We start from the raw sequence: 20,015 nt of genomic DNA on the forward strand, positions 1-20,015 counted from the left end.
AAAAAAAATAAAAATAAAAATAATGTTTCAACATCATACATGTATCTGCAAATATGTTTGTGAACAATCTGAAGAATTTTCTACAATTTGAACTATTTTAGTATTATGGCAAAGCGTACTAAAGTGATTTTATGCCCAACAGTATAGTTGGTTAGACAAAAATCTGGTGATAATTATGATTGAAGTGTGTATGCCATTTTGTGATGAAGTGTGCAACCAATATGTAGTTTTGGTTGCAGTGCTTCATTTTGCATGATATATTAGGTATTTTGCAGTTTAGGTGTGTGGTTTTGTAAATTGTGTTAAGTATTTTAATAAAACCAGGAAAAAAATTGTTTGCAAAATTGTGTGTTAGCAATTGGAAAAAAAATGTAATTGTTCTCACGTGCAGTGATAGGTCAAATGACTGTTTCATTCATGATTGGTTGATGCATTGAGTATGTGGCATAGCAACCAGACGCTGATTGGTCGAAATCGCTTCAGCCAAGGAATTTTCTGAACTGACAGCTGGAAGCAGGCTATCGTTACACTACAATCGAGTTTATTGTTTTTGAAATATTTTACTTGAAGACGACGAAATTTAAAGGTGAGTTCTGATAATTTATGTTTATTTGTAGTTCACAAGTCGAAAATATAAATGTTATAGCCACTTGACGTTAATTTAGCGAGTTAAACTAGCTTTGCACCGAATGCTTTTAGCCATGTTTGACTTGTAAGTTATAATTAGGCTAAGTTAGACTTTTTAATCTTTGACTAGTATTAAGTAATTGCGTGTACACATAATATGGCGTTTGTTCTCCATTATCCACTATAACTGTTAAATGTTAACTTTGCTATTAGGCAACATAAATCTGATTGCCCAAGGTCGCTGCAGCCGTTACTGCATTTTCAAATAAGTTAGATGGAGAGCGGGAACTTCGGAGCACGAGCACCACAACAAACATGGCTTCGCCCTCTCTTCACAGAGGCCGGACCCGAATTATAAGATGAAGAGAAGAGGAAATTCAAAGGTGGGTTTTGTGTTTATGTTTAACCAAATAACAAATGTATAAAGCGTTACAACTTAACATGACAATAACGAGTGTAAATTGTGTAATTAGGTAGCCTACGTATCGAGTCGGTGATAACCGTCTGCAAATATATTTTAAAGCAATTGAGTTTCTGTGTCGTGAGTACACATTTAATAGGTAATTATTGTAAATGAATGCTTAACCAGAGGTTCCATGCTGGTGCACTTTACATTAGTCCACAATACTGTATGCAGTTGAATGACTGAACACCACCGAACAGTGCACAGATAAAATAGTTGATCACTCGTTCTCTGTGTTTAAATGATTGCGATTAATTTACCTGATTCTGCCCTAAGTCATATACAGGTCATTCACTTTAACAGAGAACTTTGTTGAAACTCAGCAAATGTGTTTTTGATTTTCATCACACATCTGAAAGTCTTCCTGCATCCTCAGCTGTGAGGCAAGTATCAGTACAATGAGTTATTTGAGTTTCTTAAAGGGATACTCCACTTTTTTTTTTGGAAATATGTTCATTTTACAACTCCCCCAAAGTTAAACAGTTGAGTTTAATCTTTTTTAAAGTTTTCGAATCCATTCAGCTGATCTCCAGGTCTGGCGGTACCACTTTTAGCATAGCTTAGCATAGATTATTGAAGTAAACAAGACCATTAGCATCTCTCTTAAAAAAATGAACAAAGAGTTTCGATATTTTTCCTATTTAAAACTTGACTCTTCTGTAGTTGCATCGTGTACTAAGACTGACGGAAAATGTAAAGTTAAAGAGAGCATCGGATAAAGTTCGGAGTAAAATCAGAGTAAATCTGGGTTTGCCGTTTGTCAGATGGCGGCAGATGAAGTTTGCATTTGGATTGAAGAGCGATGCAGAGTTGGCCGCGTATCTGTTGGACATGTACAGTAATGTAATACCTCATTTATCACAGGGATGCAAACAGCGCGCTTTTTGGCGCCTCCCGCTTTTTTCACGTCAGTTTGGGTGACAAATTCATCTGAAGCCTATTTCATAGCTTAATGTGAGGGACAGAAGTCTATTTACATCATTAAAGTTTACGAAAACTCGTTTTCCCTCCTCTGCGGCTGTCAATCATTATCCATTCAGTATTCAAACAGCGTGCACGCCTCTTCCGGTTACAGCAGCATACATGCACGGTAAAACTCTCTCCAATATGATATTCACATTATAATGCTTGATCTGTAGAGAAAAGGCTGTTTATTAAATAAAAAATAATAATAACATTGATTTAGGAGTAGGATTTATTTCTGCGAGTAGGTCAACATGAGAACAACGTTATGCAAACAAAAAGTGTCTCCGCCTACTGGGAAGCAAAGCTGTCAATCAAACTCCGTTAGTAACCGTTACCAGTGTAATTCAACTAATTGCCTATAGGTGGCTCCAAGTTGCATAAGGCACCTTTAAGATCTTAATTTGTGTTCCTAAGATGAACGAAAGTCTTGCAGGTTTGGAACTAAATGAGGGTGAGTAATTAATTTCCAGAATAACCTATCCCTTTATTTACTTAACCTGTTAAGCTGCAACCCCACTTTTGAAAAATCCCCAGAAATGACATACCCAAACTGAAACAGATACAGTTCATGAACCCTTTGTACTAAAAGCACAAGTATGATCTCATTTGAAAGCTGACACCTGGCAGTTTATTGTAAATGTAGAATTAATTATTGTCATAATGAAAAGAAGTGTTATAAATAGCTTCAAAATTTTGTAAAGTTATTAGAAATTCATGAAAATAAAATTGAAGTTGGCACTGTAGCAATCTAGAAATGCACTGCAGCTAAAGCCATATGTCTGACCATATTATATTTAAAATATGAAGATGATAAGTCTAAAACTCTGTATTTAGTTGAATGTTTTTCAAGATAGAAGCACCTAGAGCTAGCTAGCATGTTAGCTTAGCACATCATCAATACATGACAATTTATGAGATTAAAACCATGTTTGTGCTTCAAACTTACTTAAAACGCAAGTCAAGTGTTTTAAATAATCTTCTGTGATCTAATTTGGCATCCGATAAAAAAATCTGACAGAAAATATACTATTTGATCATTCTGCACAATGGTGGTCTATATAGATTAGCATTACATTATAAATATAATCTATTATTATGAAAATACCTGGCATGGCTTGAAAAACACAGGTAACTCAAATATCATTCCAATCATGTTTATTGTCTTCAAAACGTCTGTATCTGCATGTTACAGCGCAAACTCTCTGTTAGCTGTGTGTGTATCACTGACGTCCTGGAATGTCACATGATTATGGCTCTTCTTCATGTTCCATATATGGACTATTATTGTGCATATAGCGCCCTCAGGCTATTGGTATGAATTGAAAACACAGTAAATCAGCGTATGCAGCGTTCATAATGATTACATCGACGCATTTGTGTATAAATTCAATAAATATTATTCCTGTCAATAGAAATCTGATGTAAACCTATGAGAATCTATCAATATTTCTCCAAATCTGCACATTTTTGAGCTAAAGCCCTGAGGGACGTTGTTTTGTGAATCGCTGTCATGACGACAGTACAGAGTTTTTTTTATGAATGAAAGCGGCTGACGCGCATAATTCATATTAAAGGTATCGACTCATTTTTTTCATTTCATAACTCCTGACAGAAATTAAGAAATAACTGTCGCTATAAGTTTCTCAGAATACAATAGTGGTCAAATATCTTATATCTTTTTAATGATGTATAGTTTGTCAAGGTATAACATTAAATCTGATTGTAAATTTGAACTAAATAAAAAAAACGCACTGAAGCGTTTTTTTATATTTAGTTCAAATTTACTATCAGATTTAATGTTATACCTTGACAAACTATACATCATTAAAAAGATATAAGACTCAAGTTTCAGTATTTGACCACTATTGTATTCTGAGAAACTTATAGCGACAGTTATTTCTTAATTTCTGTCAGGAGTTATGAAATTGAAAAATGAGTCGATACCTTTAATATGAATTATGCGCGTCAGCCGCTTTCATTCATAAAAAAACTCCCGTGCTGTCGTCATGACAGCGATACACAAAACAACGTCCTTCTAGGCTTTAGCTCAAAAATGTGCAGATTTGGAGAAATATTGATAGATTCTCATAGATTTACATCAGATTTCTATTGACAGGAATAATATTTATTAAATTTATACACAAATGCGTCGATGTAATCTTTGAGTGTTTGGCACTCTCATTTACTGTGTTTTCAATTCATACCAATAGCCTGAGGGCGCTATATGCACAATAATAGTCCATATATAGAACATGAAGAAGAGCCATAATCATGTGACATTCCAGGACGTCAGTGATACACACACAGCTAACAGAGAGTTTGCGCTGTAACATGCAGATACAGACGTTTTGAAGACAATAAACATGATTGCAATGATATTTGAGTTACCTGTGTTTTTCAAGCCATGCCAGGTATTTTCATAATAATAGATTATATTTATAATGTAATGCTAATCTATATAGACCACCATTGTGCAGAATATGATCAAATAGTATATTTTCTGTCTGATTTTTTTTATCTGATGCCAAATTAGATCACAGAAGATTATTTAAAACACTTCACTTGCGTTTTAAGTAAGTTTGGAGCACAAACATGGTTTTAATCTCATAAATTGTCATGTATTGATGGTGTGCTAAACTAACATGCTAGCTAGCTCTAGGTGCTTCTATCTTGAAAAACATTCAACTAAATACAGAGTTTTAGACTTATCATCTTCATATTTTAAATATAATATGGTCAGACATGTGGCTTTAGCTGCAGTGCATTTCTAGATTGCTACAGTGCCAACTTCAATTTTATTTTCATGAAGATGTTTCATAAAAATAAATTTCTAATAACTTTACAAAACTTTAAAGCTATTTATAACAATTTTTTCATTATGACAATAATTAATTCTACATTTACAATAAACTGCCAGGTGTCAGCTTTTCAAATGAGATTATACTTGTGCTTTTAGTACAAAGGGTTCATGAACTGTATCTGTTTCAGTTTGGGTATGTCATTTCTGGGGATTTATCAAAAGTGGGGTTGCAGCTTAACAGGTTAACAGGTTAAATTGAATTCTGAAAGTATCAAAAATATTGTCCATGTGACTTCTTAATCTTATTTTTTAGTGAACATCTTGCTTTTCATCATACAGTAGCCCTAGCTCTACTTTGCACATTAAAGAGTGCATGACAAATTAAAGTTAAAGCAATATTTTTGTGTAAACACATAGTTTCTCAAATGTGGGAACAAGCTTCTATCATAAAAGTGCACAGTATGGAGAGGATTTGCGCTGTAAAATAGGGTTACAGCTAACATTGAACTTTTCTGGGTACTTTATATGAAGCTTAAGTGAATCATTTAAAACTGCTGTGCTTTTTTGTGAAACTGTTGTTTTCTTATCTGCATTTCAGTAATTCCAGAAAATGGACAGAGTGCATGCTGTGGTTGAATTAAGGTGTTTCCAGGATTCCTTAAAGGTATAGTTCCGCTAAAAATTGTAAAAAAAAATTCTGTCATTACTCACCCTCATGTCGTTCCCGTAAGACCTTCGTTTATCTTCGGAACACAAATGAAGATATTTTTAATGAACTCCAAGAGCTTTCTGTTCCTCCATTGGTAGCCTGCGCAACTAAAAGCCCCAGAAAGGTAGTAAAGACACCATTGAGGTAATCCATGTGACTCCAGTGGTTTAACCTCAATTTAATGAAGCGATGCAAGTGCTTTGTTTTGCGCAAAAAACCCCCAGCATAATCTACCTCTATATTTACAAAATACTATTATGTAAAGCACATTCACGGAACAACTTCCGGTCTTGAGTCAACACAATTCGCATATGTCGCAGTGCTCCTCCTACTGGATTGCAGGTCAGTATTTTTTTTTTTTTTGCAAAAACAAGCAAAGCACCGGCATCGCTTCATAAAATCGGTTAAACCACTGGAGTCACATGGATTACTTCAATGATGTCTTTCCTATCATTCTGGGCCTTGAATGTGTTCGTTGCATTGCTCCAAATGGAGAGACAGAGAGCCCTCAGAATTTCATTAAAAATATCTTCAGTTGTGTTCATAAGATGAACGAAGGTGAACCGAAGTGGGAGAGGGAGTGCGCTGTGATTGGCTGCTGTGAGAACCTGGCAGATCTAAAACCAATTCAAATTGAATTTGAATCTAAAATCTTGTTCCGTATTGTTAATATATTTTGACATCCACACAGAATTGTCAATCCATGCACGGGTCTTAAGCATTACATTTAATGACATTGGACAATTTGTGACTGTCAAAAATGTAATTTCTAATTATCATCTTCTTTAATACAGACAAGAGAGTGTGAAACCATCAGCTGTTTGCCAGGTAAATAGTGAAGTCATAGTGAATACCATTAATAAACATATAATGATTATATGGTATGTACTGTATATCAATTTTTTGTCTTTTAAAATCTTTTTTTTGTTGTTGTTGTTGTCCCCAGTCTGCCAAAAAAAAACCTGTTCAATCTATACCAACATGAGAAAATGAATTCTTGGACTGGAAGAAAGCGAGTTCTATTGGCAATTCAAGTGTATTAGTGGTAAGTACATTTACAAACCAATTAATTTTTGTATAACTCCCCAAAATATGATAAACATTAAAGGGATAAGTAACTTACCAAAAAATATTTAATATCTGTCGTCATTTACTCTCACGTTTTTTCAGACCTTTATGACTCTGGAACACAAAACGTGAACTTTGGAAGTAGGGGTGTGCGATATGACGATGTTCTGGCGCCTCTGTCCCAACATACTGAACAACGCGACGTATATTCACATAAAATGTTAGCGCAGTGGAACGGGACACTGCAGTTCACAAAAGTTCATAATTTGCATGTGCTTTAAAGCCTTGTCGGTTAAACATTTAATTCGCGTGCTGATGCGCTGTTCTAGCGTGTGTGTTTCTCAGCGCCTACACGTGAAGCATGTACATGCACTAAAAGCCTGTCTACCAGCGCCTGGATACTGGACTAAGTTATCTTTCGAGTCTTATTGTGCTAATACTGTCAAATACACACAAGGTTTACATAAACAAAGTCGGTTATTTCTAAAGTGAATGCAAACTAATAAAACAACAAAATGCAAAGAGAAAATCACTCACTGCTTAAGTATAAATGTATAATTTATTAAGTCTATGTTTTGTTTTTTCATATTTGTTCATTTAATTTCATTTAATTACTTTTTAATACACCTACTGTAGCTGAAAACATAAAGCACTGTTTATTTAATTTGTATATTAAGTTGTGTATGTGTAATGTGTGTCTTTGATCTTAATATTTAATAACAAACAAAATAATTACTTTTTTTTTATCTTCGCCCCTGTCTTCCATTCTTTTTCATTTTATATGTTGTTACCTATGGCTTTGTTTTTAAAATATGGACATTAGTTTGGCTGTAATGCTCAGTCACAAAATAGTAAAACCAACATAAAAAAGAATCGTTATAAAATCGTGAATCGTGATTTTCCTGAAAAAAGAATCGTGATATGATATTTTTGGCATATCGTCCACCCCTATTTGGAAGACTGTTCTGATTTGTTCTTTCCATGTAGTTAAATTTAACAGATATTTTTTTTAAACTGTAAAAGGAATGAAAAATCACCATAAAATAGGTCCACGTGACTCATGCACTGTTTTCCAGGTTGAAACAATACAATAGCTTTGGGTGAGAAAAAAACCTTTCTTGATTATGTTATCATGCATTTACGATTGAATTGAGTGTCTAGAGCTCTATCCCTTTGTTGGTTACAGATGTCTCTACTCAAACCAATACTTTCTCCATCTCATTTTCTCTTTCGTGAAATGATGTAAATGTGAGAGACTTGTACTTTTTGTTCTGTTTAACCTTTCAAGAGTATAAGTAAAGGAGAATACACTCAGCTGATCATATAATGTACATTCTTTCTGCTTGGCTTTTGATGGGTTATTTATGAAAACACTGGCTGAATGGACATTATTGCTCTTGGACATTATTACTCGGCTACTCAATAGTACAGTGGAGTATTCCAGCAAGCTGTGTGTTAATGTGGTGTGTATTCTTCTCATTTTAGCTCCTGTGTCCATTTGGGCTGAAGGTCAAGACAGAACCAAACCAAAGCTGGACTGTAACCTACTGGCCTATTTGACAGACTTCATACTGACAACTACTGGCATGGACGCTGCATCACATGTTATTGAAGAAAACTTCTTCACCTAGAATTTTCATCCGCATTGAGGAGACTGCATGTCTTCATCTCTTGTTCATCCCCCATGAGGAGACTCCATGTGTTCATCTCTTGTGAGTGGATATCATTTTAAACATTCTTCAAAGAACTGCTCATTTCTTCTGAATTTGTTTAGTAGTATATGTAAGAATGTTCCATTAAACTTTTAGTAATGTTTTTAAGTAATTAAGTAATGCTGTTGTCATCTTGTTAATGTATGTACAGTATAAATTGCAAACATGCTTGTGTTGGACACGTGTTTACATGTTAAAGACATTTTTAGAGGAGGTAGATGCTGTGTATTTAAAGGTGCTCTAAGTCATGTTTACTAAGTCATTATTACAGTGGAACAAATAGCTATTTTTTTATTTGTAAATTAGCAACTGAATTTAACCATTGCACAGCACCACTTTATCACCAATAATTTTGTATAACTTTGTAGTTTATTGTTTTGTCACATGTGAGAACAAATGCAAGTTTATATTTTTCAGATTATGTATTTCTGTAATAAAGTCTGTATCATAGAATGGTAACTTCTTTCTGTTGTTATTTTGTAGATGTTTGTTGTAAGTAAATGGCTTAAATGTAATTTCAAGAATTTTGTAAAACCATGGCTACACTGTGGTAATGCTACAGTAAAACCATAGTAACAATGACTGTAGTAACTGTGGTTTTTGGAGAAAACTACAGTTATGGTTACTATGGTTTTACTGTAGCATTACTACAATATAGCTGTAGTAAAACCATGGTATCAAAACCATGGTTTTTAAAAATCGTAGTTCGCACCAAAATACCACGGTTACTACAGTCATAGTTAACTACAGTTTTACTATAATATTACTACAATATAACTGTAGTAAAACCATGGTATCAAAACCATGGTTTAAATACCATGGTTTCCGCCAAAATACCACGGTTACTACGGTTGTAGTTAACTACCGTTTTACTATAGTATTACTACAATATAACTGTAGTAAAACCATGGTATCAAAACCATGGTTTTTAAATACCATGGTTTCCGCCAAAATACCACGGTTACTACGGTTGTAGTTAACTACCGTTTTACTATAGTATTACTACAATATAACTGTGGTAAAACCATGGTATCAAAACCATGGTTTTTAAATACCATGGTTTCCGCCAAAATACCACGGTTACTACGGTCGTAGTTAACTACAGTTTTACCATAGTAAAACCATGGTTAATTTTCGTAAGGGACCCTGAACATCTACACAGCGAGTAATACAAATATTAAGAAACTCTGTGACTAATAAAAACAAGGACACCCTTGTCTGATGCCCCTGCTAATCGTAAACCGGGGAGAAACACCATTCACCAAAGATACACTGCTGTTCATATTTTAACAGACTTTGTTGAATTCTGTTATGATGCACTAACTCTGGATGTACTGGCGCTCGTTGTATATGTGTGTATGCAATGTATTTTTCCCTTCGGGGCTTGCCGTAGATAGGCATGTGTCATGCCGCATGCGCACCTGGTACTAGAGTGTCGCGGGTTTTTGGAGTTGGTGATCTGAGGTGTTGGATAATAAAGTGGAGAAGAGTGAAGAGTTCAAACTGCTATCGTTTATTATTTTCTTATTTCTAAGTGTTAGGCGAACCCTGTTTGAACGCTCGGTCACAATATTTTTGTACAAAGTCTGAACTATTCTAATAAAGGAAGAGCCAAAACCAAATTTGCGCAAAGATTCAAACATAAACTCATGCTCGACCGTGTCAAAGGCCTTATAAAAGTCTAAAAATTAAATGATTGCACCATCGTTGATCAATTCATTATAATCTAAAATATCTAAAACAAGCCGAATATTATTTGCTATATGCCTACCTTTCATAAAGCCAGATTGGGAAACTGAGACAATTTCTTCTAAGCATGGTTTCAATCTATTTGCATAAAGGGAAGCTAACAATTTATAATCCGAATTAAGTAAAGTAATTGGACGCCAATTATCTAAATATGAAGAATCTTTGTTAGTCTTTGGGATTAAAGTGATCAAGCCCTGCTTCATGGACTCAGTTCATTCTCCTTTCTTTATACAGTCTTTAAAAACTTCCAAAACAAGCTTTTCTATGTCTTGCCAAAAGGCAGTCCATCTGGACCAGGGCTTTTACTGAGGGGGGCTTTCTGGATAATCATATCCAACTCTTCCATTGTCAAATCCATCTCACAAGACGACCGATTTCCATCACTTATAATAGGTGTGAATGCTTGAACCCTCTCAAAGAAACTAACAGCAAAACGAGGTTTAAATGAAGAAGAATAAAGCTGAGAATAAAAATGAGAAACTCTAGCTTCATCTGTGACCAAAGTGCCCTCAATATTTAGAGAAATTATTTCCCTCTTTTATTTTCTAAATTAAAAAAATATGCTGAATTTTTTTCTCTGAATTTGAGCCACTCTTGATCTAATAAAGGCACCCTTAGCCTTTTCTGCATAAAAGTTATTTAATTCTTCTTTAAGATTGTGCAGTTTTACTTTATCATCTTCACTTGTCTGTTGTTTGCCTAAAATTTGATTCATTTCATTTAATATAAAGGTATACTTTAAAGATTTTGCCTTCGCTAACTGATTACTAAATCGAATCGAGAATTTTCTACACTGGTATTTAAACATTTCCCAATTAGAAGATATTGAAACACCAGCTTTTGCTTTAAATTCTTCAATAATGCTCTTAATACCTAAACAATAAGAGGGAACAATTTAGTTTCCAATATCCAGGGTTTGTGTGACAACCAGTACCAGAATCAGATCAAATAAGATGGATAAAAGCATGATCTGTGAGGGGAGCAGGACAGATACTCTGGGTTACGTCAGTTTAATAGTGTTCTTGTGGGCTCCTGCTCATGTGGGACTGGAGGCCAATGAAGTGCTTGATAAACTAGCGACGCAAGCTGTAAAACACTACGAGATAAATATTCAAGTGACTCTGAGCAAAACAGTCAAATGAAAGAATTCATAAACAACAAATGGCAAGAAGAATGGAATAGTGATAACAAGGGTAGACAAATGTATAGTATACAGAAACAAGTAGGAGATGGAAGAAGTGTTTTTAGGAATAGAAAAGAAGATACAATTATTTCTGGCATTCGAATAGGGCACACTAGACTAAATCATTCAGTGTTCAAAATAGGAAAACATAAAACAGGTAAATGTAATTATTGTAATCAGGCAGAAACAATTGAACATGTTAATAAAATGTATAAAATATGTAAAAGAACGGTTAGAACTTATGAACGAAGTAAGAAAATTGGGGGTTGTATCATTTAATATGGAAAGCCTATTGAAAACGCATGCCGAACAAGATATATAGTGTTATTCTGAAATATATTAAAGCAATAGTATACTGGAGAATTTAAAGTAATGGGTTTAAAATAATATAACATTTAAATATAGTCTTTTTTTTTTATATAATCTCTTCCATTATTTTGTTTAAGTTGTTAATTTCCAAATGATTATTAGTGCTTCACACTCCAGTCCAGTTGGTGGCGGTAATGCACCGAAAGTTGGTTTGCCAACCGCCATAAAACTCCATTAGAAGAAGAAGAAGAAGAAGAAGAAGAAGAAGAAGATAAAAAGTAGAGGAACAATAAAGAAAAAGAAAACATGCAAACACATCATATGACCCCTTTAATACATTAATACACATGTAATGCAACCATTATTAAAAACATTATGTATAAACTTGAGCTTCCATTGTTTTCCAAAAGTGAGCTTGAACTGTTTCTTCTTCTCATAATTATGAAAAATGAATATTTCATCAGTCTTTGTCTCCCTCTGCTGGTACAACACAAACACAGAGATATTCAGGCTCTTTATTTACTCTGTGACAAAACTCAGAGCTTTTTGAGTTACTGTGCGTTTGTACACATAAAATGATTAATCTATGAATGAGAAACTGTAATTTGCTGTGAAATAAAAGGTGTTTCACTGCCGCCTCATCAGGTCTGTCAGAGGATCGCTGAGATCTACATGAAGTCTTCATTTCTAACAGTGAAGTCACTGTATCTTCAGTCTCTGTTGATTCTGTTGACTGAGTCTCTGTAGTGGATCCTTATTCACCATCAGATGATCAGCACAAGATCACACTGTCATCTATAAGCCCTAAAATAAAACACACACACAGTCACATATGAGATATTACATCTGTCACATCTTTTCATAAGAAAACTAACTAGATAATCTATATTAATTCATTCTCAAGCATGATCATATCGCTTCTATCTGATGCTCAAAGTCACTTTACAAAATCAAAAGCACATGAAAGGTCACTTTCACACACCGGACAGCTGATCCAGAACCAGCAGAAATGACCATTACACTCACTACACATTTAATATCAGTTCATAACAACCCAGATCTCAGATTATCACACACATAAGGCGTCTTTACACACAAACCAAATCTGAAGCGGCATAAAATCACAAAATGTGCATTTACACAGAATGTTTATTGCTTCTCTGACGCCGAGAACATAAATGCATTTACACAGGAATTAGTTATTAAAATCGCGGGAAATAATACTTTGTATACTATTTTAAAACTACAGTTTCAACAAAGTGTTATAAAATGAATTTAAAAGTAATTAAATATTAAAGAAATAAAACTCAAGATAAATAAAAACACAGAATGTCAGATTTCCTCTGTGTGATATAGCGATCTCACGCTCTGATGTTCGTCATAATTCTGTGGTACTGAGAGCTATTTTATATTTCTTAATAAAACTATTCCAGATGGAACAAATGCTACAAATATATTATGAATTATTACACCGGGTCGATCACCGCAGGATTTATTCATGTTTTTCAAAGAGCCAGAAAGAACAATTCTGCTGTCTTTCCACAGAACTTTGAGCAGACACAGAGCCGCTTTAGAGCAGCCTTAACTCGCTGTGTAAAGATGCCTATAGAGACAGTTAAAGGGAAAAGCTGGAAATAACATTAATATTATTTTCACAATCAGTCACAACAGTATGAGCAGAATTACACTCATATTAAATACAGTTTAAAGTTCAGAGACCTACAGAAACTGAATTTAAGACTCATTATCTGATGATCTCAGACAAAATATTCTCTCACACACACACACACACACACACACACACACACACACACACACACACACACACACACACACACACACACACACACACACACACACACACACACACACACACACACACACACACACACACACACACACACAGTGTTACTGAACCTGGTACAATTTACTTATATTTCTAGTGAGTAAATCAGCCAATTGAACTTTAAATAAAAATATGATGATGAAAATCGTTAAACTGTTCTTACTGTAGTGTCTCCAGTTTATAATGTGGATCATCCCTCAGATCCTCTAACAGCTTCACTCCTGAGTCTCCTAGATTATTCCCAGACAGATCCAGTTCTCTCAGGTGTGAGGGGTTTGATCTCAGAGCTGAAGCCAGAGCAGCACAACCTTCATCTGTCACACCACACCTATACAACCTGTAGAGAACAATGACACACATTAAGCCTATATCCAGAGATAAACATGACACTTAAAAAAATAACATAATGCTGTCAATATGAAATATATACAAATACTCATTAGTTCACATTGTGAAAATTCATCAGTTAGGATTAGGGGATTGATTATAGAGTTTGTAGAGTATAAAAATCATCATTTCTATGGAAAGTCCCCATAAAACATGTAAACCCAACGTGTGTGTGTGTGTGTGTGTGTGTGTGTGTGTGTGTGTGTGTGTGTGTGTGTGTGTGTGTTAGCAGGGGAGGATTGGGACGATTCTAAGGGACCAGCAGAACTCCATAATTTCCTGGATGATTTTGGTATTTACTTTGTAAAATAATCTTATAGGAAGAACGCTATAAAGAACGGGTATTCATTATAGTGTGTGTGTGTGTGTGTATGTGTGTGTGTGTGTGTGTGTGTGTGTGTGTGTGTGGCAGAGCAAGACAGAGGAGAGAGAGAGAGGGACGAGTATAATTGTAATATAATTTGTATTGATCTCATACAAATGTCACACATCTACGTCCCTTCAGGACACTGACAGTAAAGATGGATAGTGACAGAGAAGACAGAAATTCTCGTAGCTCTCCTCAGAAAGACGCTTGTTACACACACACGCACACATACACACACACACACACACACACACACACACACACACACGCACACACACACACACACACACACACACACACACACGCACACACACACACACACACACACACACACACACACACACACACACACACACACACACACACACACACACACAGTTTGATTGTGTCGGTAGTTTCTGGCCAACCAAGCGCCCGCAGTGAGTCTCGGCCTGACAGCATCACGGGGGAAGCCTGCAACACACTCAACTCTTGCTCCATGGACACACACACTTGCGACCCATGAACGCCTCTCTAAACTACTGCCTGATTTTACAGTTTGAAGCGTCTGTCATAGAAAAACACCGTGTGCTGTCATGAAGAAGAGAAATGTCTCCTCATAGGATAAGAACATGCAGTCTCATTAATAATACACACACTGACGTGTCATCGATGTACTATAGTGTTTCTCCAGGTCATAATCTGTGACATTGACATGATGTAGACTTTAAACCTGGAGAAAAATCTCTACAGTTTCCAGTTTCCCCCTAAAATTAAAATGAATGGACTGTGTTAATCCTGACTGTGCTGAGATTGAGTGTGTTTAAAGTAAAGGCTGTTAAATGTAGATCACCATGTCAAAGTGTCAGAGATGGGAAGCACAAATACTTCGTTACTCAAGCAGATTTTTCAGATATTTTTACTTTACTATTTATTTTTGTCAATAACCGATATATTGGCCAATAAATCTAAATTCATATTTTGATATACTTTGATAGCCTGTGTAAACAAAAGACTCAGCATTAAAAGCCATGTCCCAAACACTTCAACATAAATCAGACATATACAATACAGTAGCCTAGCCCTCTGGGGTTCCTCATGTTTTCGTCACACTTGGGGTCTTCGGGTCTAAAATGACCCGGAGGGGGAGTCAGATTTTTTTTTTTTCAGTAAAATCAATTAAATGTATTTTTGTTCAATAATATTTTTTCTTTTTTTTCTGTGGTGTTTTGAGAGAATTTTATAATAATAATTAATATTTATGCAATAATTATGTTCTATTTTTCCCCATTGAATATAATAGATTTTTTTTTTAATTATTATTAATTCTGTATTTCAGGTTAAAGTAGAGACTAGGCCTATAGAAAACAATTTTTGGAGTCAGATTGGTGCCATCTGGTGGATGTAGTGAGCATAATTATCGTGCAATATCATATTTTAACCACTAGATGGATTCACAGCTCTCTGTAGAAAGGCTTGTGAATTCTAGCTGTTTTTGCACATATTTGCCTATTTTTTTCAGGTTGTGGATTTTAATATATAATAAGAGATTCTCAAAGACTATTTGTGTCAAGTTTTTTGTTTGGTTGGTTGGTTTAAATGGTAATTTGAAGTGCCAGTTTTACTTTATAATACAGTCAAACCTGAACATTGCATTAGAAAGACAACAAATGGAAAGCATTTTAATTCCCATTGTTCTAAAGGTAGTGTAGGTAGGATTTTTATAAAAAAACTTTTTTTCAAATTTGTTTAATCTGTCTTTATATACCAATACATAATTAAAATGTAAGTGCTCTGAAAAAGAGAGTATAAAAATCGAGTGACTGTAGACCTTTTAATCTGCAATAAACACAGCTCATTATTTCCATTCGGGACGAAACAATTGATTGGTTTGGGCGACTGTCACTCACTCTCGCAACCATGGCTACCACCCCTGTTGCTAGATCTGCCCATATGCGCGCGCACCCGTTTGATTTGAGGAGTGCAAGTCAAGAGATGCGCGGAACCTACGAAGAGTAAAATTATGGCAGAGAAAGAGCATTCAAAATTCAAAGCACCTGCATATGCAGTCAGCGAAGGCAAACAAGGCAAAAACTACTTCCTCGGACCCTGGTTGCCCGCACTCTTGAACGACCTCCTCTGCTTCGCCCTCGACCCCGGACCTGTCCTCGAACCGACGATGCGGGACTTGTCACCGGACTGTAGCGTTAGTCCTCATCAGAGTCAACAATGCTTTCATCATGGAAACTCTTTCATGCAAAACACCGTAGCCTATATGTTATGACTCTTACACGAAATTCACCTTCATCACAGTGTAACTGATGGTAATGGAAAAACGTGTATCAATGTAACCTGTTTTTAGCTGTTATATAGCTCGTTACCTATAAATATAGCTCGTTACCTATAAATATAGCTCGTTACCGAATCAAACAAAGTAGCCTATATTTTAAACTTTACCAGTATCGATATGCTAGCTTGATAGTGAGTACTAAAATAAATCTTATTTGTTTATATTTATAGTGATAAAGTTAGGTATTTTATTACATGTGATTCTGACATGATGTCACTGTATGTACTGCGCTCCTTCCTCTCCGCTCGTCTCAGGTAATAAATGCGTCTTGTTCCAGCGGAGCCTGAGCGTTTGGCGTCGCGCGTTCATGTGTTTTGGGGGCGTGGCTTTGGAAGGAGCTCAGAAGGGAGGGGGTGGGAGTGAATGGAAATAATGAGCTGTGTTTATTGCAGATTAAAAGGTCTACAGTCACTTGATTTTTATATTTTCTTTTTCAGAGTACTTACATTTTAATTATGTATTGGTATATAAAGACAGTTTAAACAAATGTGAAATTTTTTTTTTTATAAAAATCCTACCTTCACTACCTTTAATTCTAACTTAATAAAAATGCAATTCTTTCAGTCATAAAATTTTTTTATTAACCTTCTATAATAAACATTTTCATTAAAATTATTTTTTTGTACAGTTCGATGAACAGTAACTCTTATTCAAAATTGGCAACAGCAATTATGAACAAAAAACTAAGGCATTTTTAGAGTTTTGTCTGAGTGACATACACAAAACTAAAGACTCATAACTCCAAAACTATAACTAGGAGAGTCTAAAGGTAGGTATCGTTTGATAGAACACTTTTCAAATTTATTGAAAATATAAATTACATTACATTTGGACATTCTCCTGCCGAGAAACTGCTGATAAAAGACAGGAAATATATAGAATTTTTTCAGTCTAGATGATTCATTCATGAACAGAACATATTTTTGCCAATTTCCCATTCATTTCCTATGGCGGGTCATTTTAGACCCGAAGACACTGAGTGTGACTTTTTTTTTATGACCACTTAGACTTTTTAAATCCTGTCCCCAATTCTTTTGGGTCTTCATATACCAAGTACCGTGACGGTACGCAACTGCTTTTTGTCGACATTTAGAAAAGAAAAAAGAAAAAAAATCGCAAAAGTTTTGCGCAAATCTGTAATGGAAACGCCCCTAGTGACAGTTTCATGTGAGAGTAACGTATGATCTTACCCCAGTGTCTCCAGTTTACAGTGAGGATTCGCCAGTACAGCAGAAAACAGCTTCACTCCTGAGTCTCCTAGTTTATTCTCAGACAGATTCAGTTCTCTCAGGTGTGAGGGGTTTGATCTCAGAGCTGAAGCCAGAGCAGCACAACCTTCATCTCTCACACCACAACTCTCCAACCTGTAGAGAACAATGACACACATTAAGCCTATATCCAGAGATAAACATGACACTTAAAAAATAACATAATCCTGTCAATATGAAATATATACAAATACTCATTAGTTCACATTATGAAAATTCATCAGTTAGGATTAGAGGATTGATTATAGAGTTTGTAGAGTATAAAAATCATTATTTCTATGGAAAGTCCCCATAAAACATGTAAACCCGACGTGTGTGTGTGTGCGTGCGTGCGTGTGTGCGTGTGTGTCTGTGTGTGTGTGTGTGTGTGTGTGTGAGTGTGTGTGTGTGTGTGTGTGTGTGTGTGCGTGTGTGTGTCGGTGTGCGTGTGTGTGTGTGTGCGTGCGTGCGTGTGTGTGTGTCTGTGTGTGTGTGTGTGTGTGTGTGTGTGTCTGTGTGTGTGTTTGCGTGTGTGTTTTCGTGTGTGTGTGTGTGTGTGCGTGTGTGTTAGCAGGGGAGGATTGGGACGATTCTAAGGGTCCAGCAGAACTCCATAATTTCCTGGATGATTTTGGTATTTACTTTGTAAAATAATCTTATAGGAAGAACTCTATAAAGAACAGGTATTCATTATAGTGTGTGTGTGTGTGTGTGTGTGTGTGTGTGTGTGTGTGTGTGTTCGCGGGTTATTCAGAAACGACGCAGGGCAGAAACGCAAAATCACCAAGTGACAATAAAACTAGTCCAGTGATGAATATATTTAGGCTTTCTGAAGACTTGGAGCCGATTTCTGTGAGGAATCGATCAACATTTACGATGTCGTTCTAGTCATAGATATACATTTGTAATGATTTCCGATTCGTGAATGAATCATTTGAGTCGGTTCATTGCCGTGAATAGGAGAAACCCGTTAATAAACCAGTCTAGATGATTCATTCATGAACAGAACTGATTTAGTTTACCGAGTTCAAATCACTGATTCAATGATCCTGTCAATGTTTTAGTGAACACTGTCTCAGGAAAGACTGAATGGTCTGGTCATGCTGTCTATTAAACACGATTGAGCACGACGGCTTGATTTCAAAGATCTGATCAGAGAATGGTGTTGTATTGAATGCAGTATGTAATTATAAATGTATAAAGCATATGAGTGTTGAGTGTCGTAATATCCATGTCAAGTGGACGTGTGGAAGAGCCGTGAGACTGAAAGCACTGAAAGCCCTCGCGCTGCTCATATGCTGAGAGAGAGATAAGACAGTAGAGCTGCACGATTCATCTTTAAAATACTGTGATCTCCATTCAAACACACACACCATCTTCTTCAGATTCCTCTGTCTATTAAACCTTTGACAAAATCATATCGCGATATTGTAAATCTGTGTTGGCGCTGCCGCTGACCCAGAGAGAGTCGTTATGAAACAGCTTATTGGGAACAGCGGGTTGGGAATCGTAAGACATTTTCCGGTTCCGGTTCCCATTCAATAAAATGATTAAAACAACTAATAAAACACAGCAGTAAGGGGAAAATGCACAATCCTGAGTGTGTTTATTTCTTATACTTGTCAAATGAGTTTAACAGACTGGTAATGTCAACAAACTTTTGCAAAAATAAGGAAAATAAACATTTCTGCATCCTCTTGGAGACTTTGGGACTCTCCTATAGCTTACAGTGTCTCCAGCAGTGGAGAACACCCTCTCAGAAAGGGGAGAATATGCTTGAACACACATGTAAGATCCAGACAGGTGAAACATACTATTTTTAAAATGGGTTTGAATGATTGATTCATAAAGACTTCACTTGTTTCACTACTGGATGAATCAGCGCTCTATCAGTTAATAAACTTCTCTCTGTTTATGTCTCTGACGCGGTGAGTCCCGCAGGCGCTGGGCTAACGTTACTCCGCCACGGTGCGACCCGACCGCTGTAAAGTAGTCCGAGTCTAAACGCTTATTAAAGGCTTACCGTAGTGATTCAGGATAGGACAAAAACACGCTTTGAAAAAAGCCATTCATGATGTACTCGCTTATTAAGTTGGCTTGAGAAAGCCAACTTACTGAAATCCTATTTAAACTTATTAAGTTGGCTTGAGAAAGCCAACTTACTGAAATCCTATTTAAACTTATTATTAAGTTGGCTTGAGAGAGCCAACATATTGAAATCCTATTTAAACTTATTAAGTTGGCTTGAGAGAG

At 35.8% G+C, this 20,015-nt stretch overlaps 1 protein-coding gene and 1 long non-coding RNA gene across 2 annotated transcripts in view; one reads left to right on the forward strand and one right to left on the reverse strand.

Annotated features, from left to right (window-relative positions):
* LOC311302520 (uncharacterized protein) overlaps window positions 1-20,015 on the reverse strand; it is a 747,744-nt gene that overhangs the window by 654,792 nt on the left and 72,937 nt on the right. The window lies entirely within an intron of this gene.
* Window positions 391-8,802, forward strand: LOC311302593. The gene is made up of 6 exons (XR_014629609.1): window positions 391-586; window positions 841-1,010; window positions 5,455-5,520; window positions 6,360-6,393; window positions 6,512-6,610; window positions 8,119-8,802. It is a non-coding gene; the product is annotated as an uncharacterized lncRNA (long non-coding RNA).

The sequence above is a fragment of the Rutilus rutilus genome (genome assembly GCF_951802725.1).
Source record: "Rutilus rutilus genome assembly, chromosome: 13".
Classification (NCBI taxonomy): Eukaryota; Metazoa; Chordata; class Actinopteri; order Cypriniformes; family Leuciscidae; genus Rutilus; species Rutilus rutilus.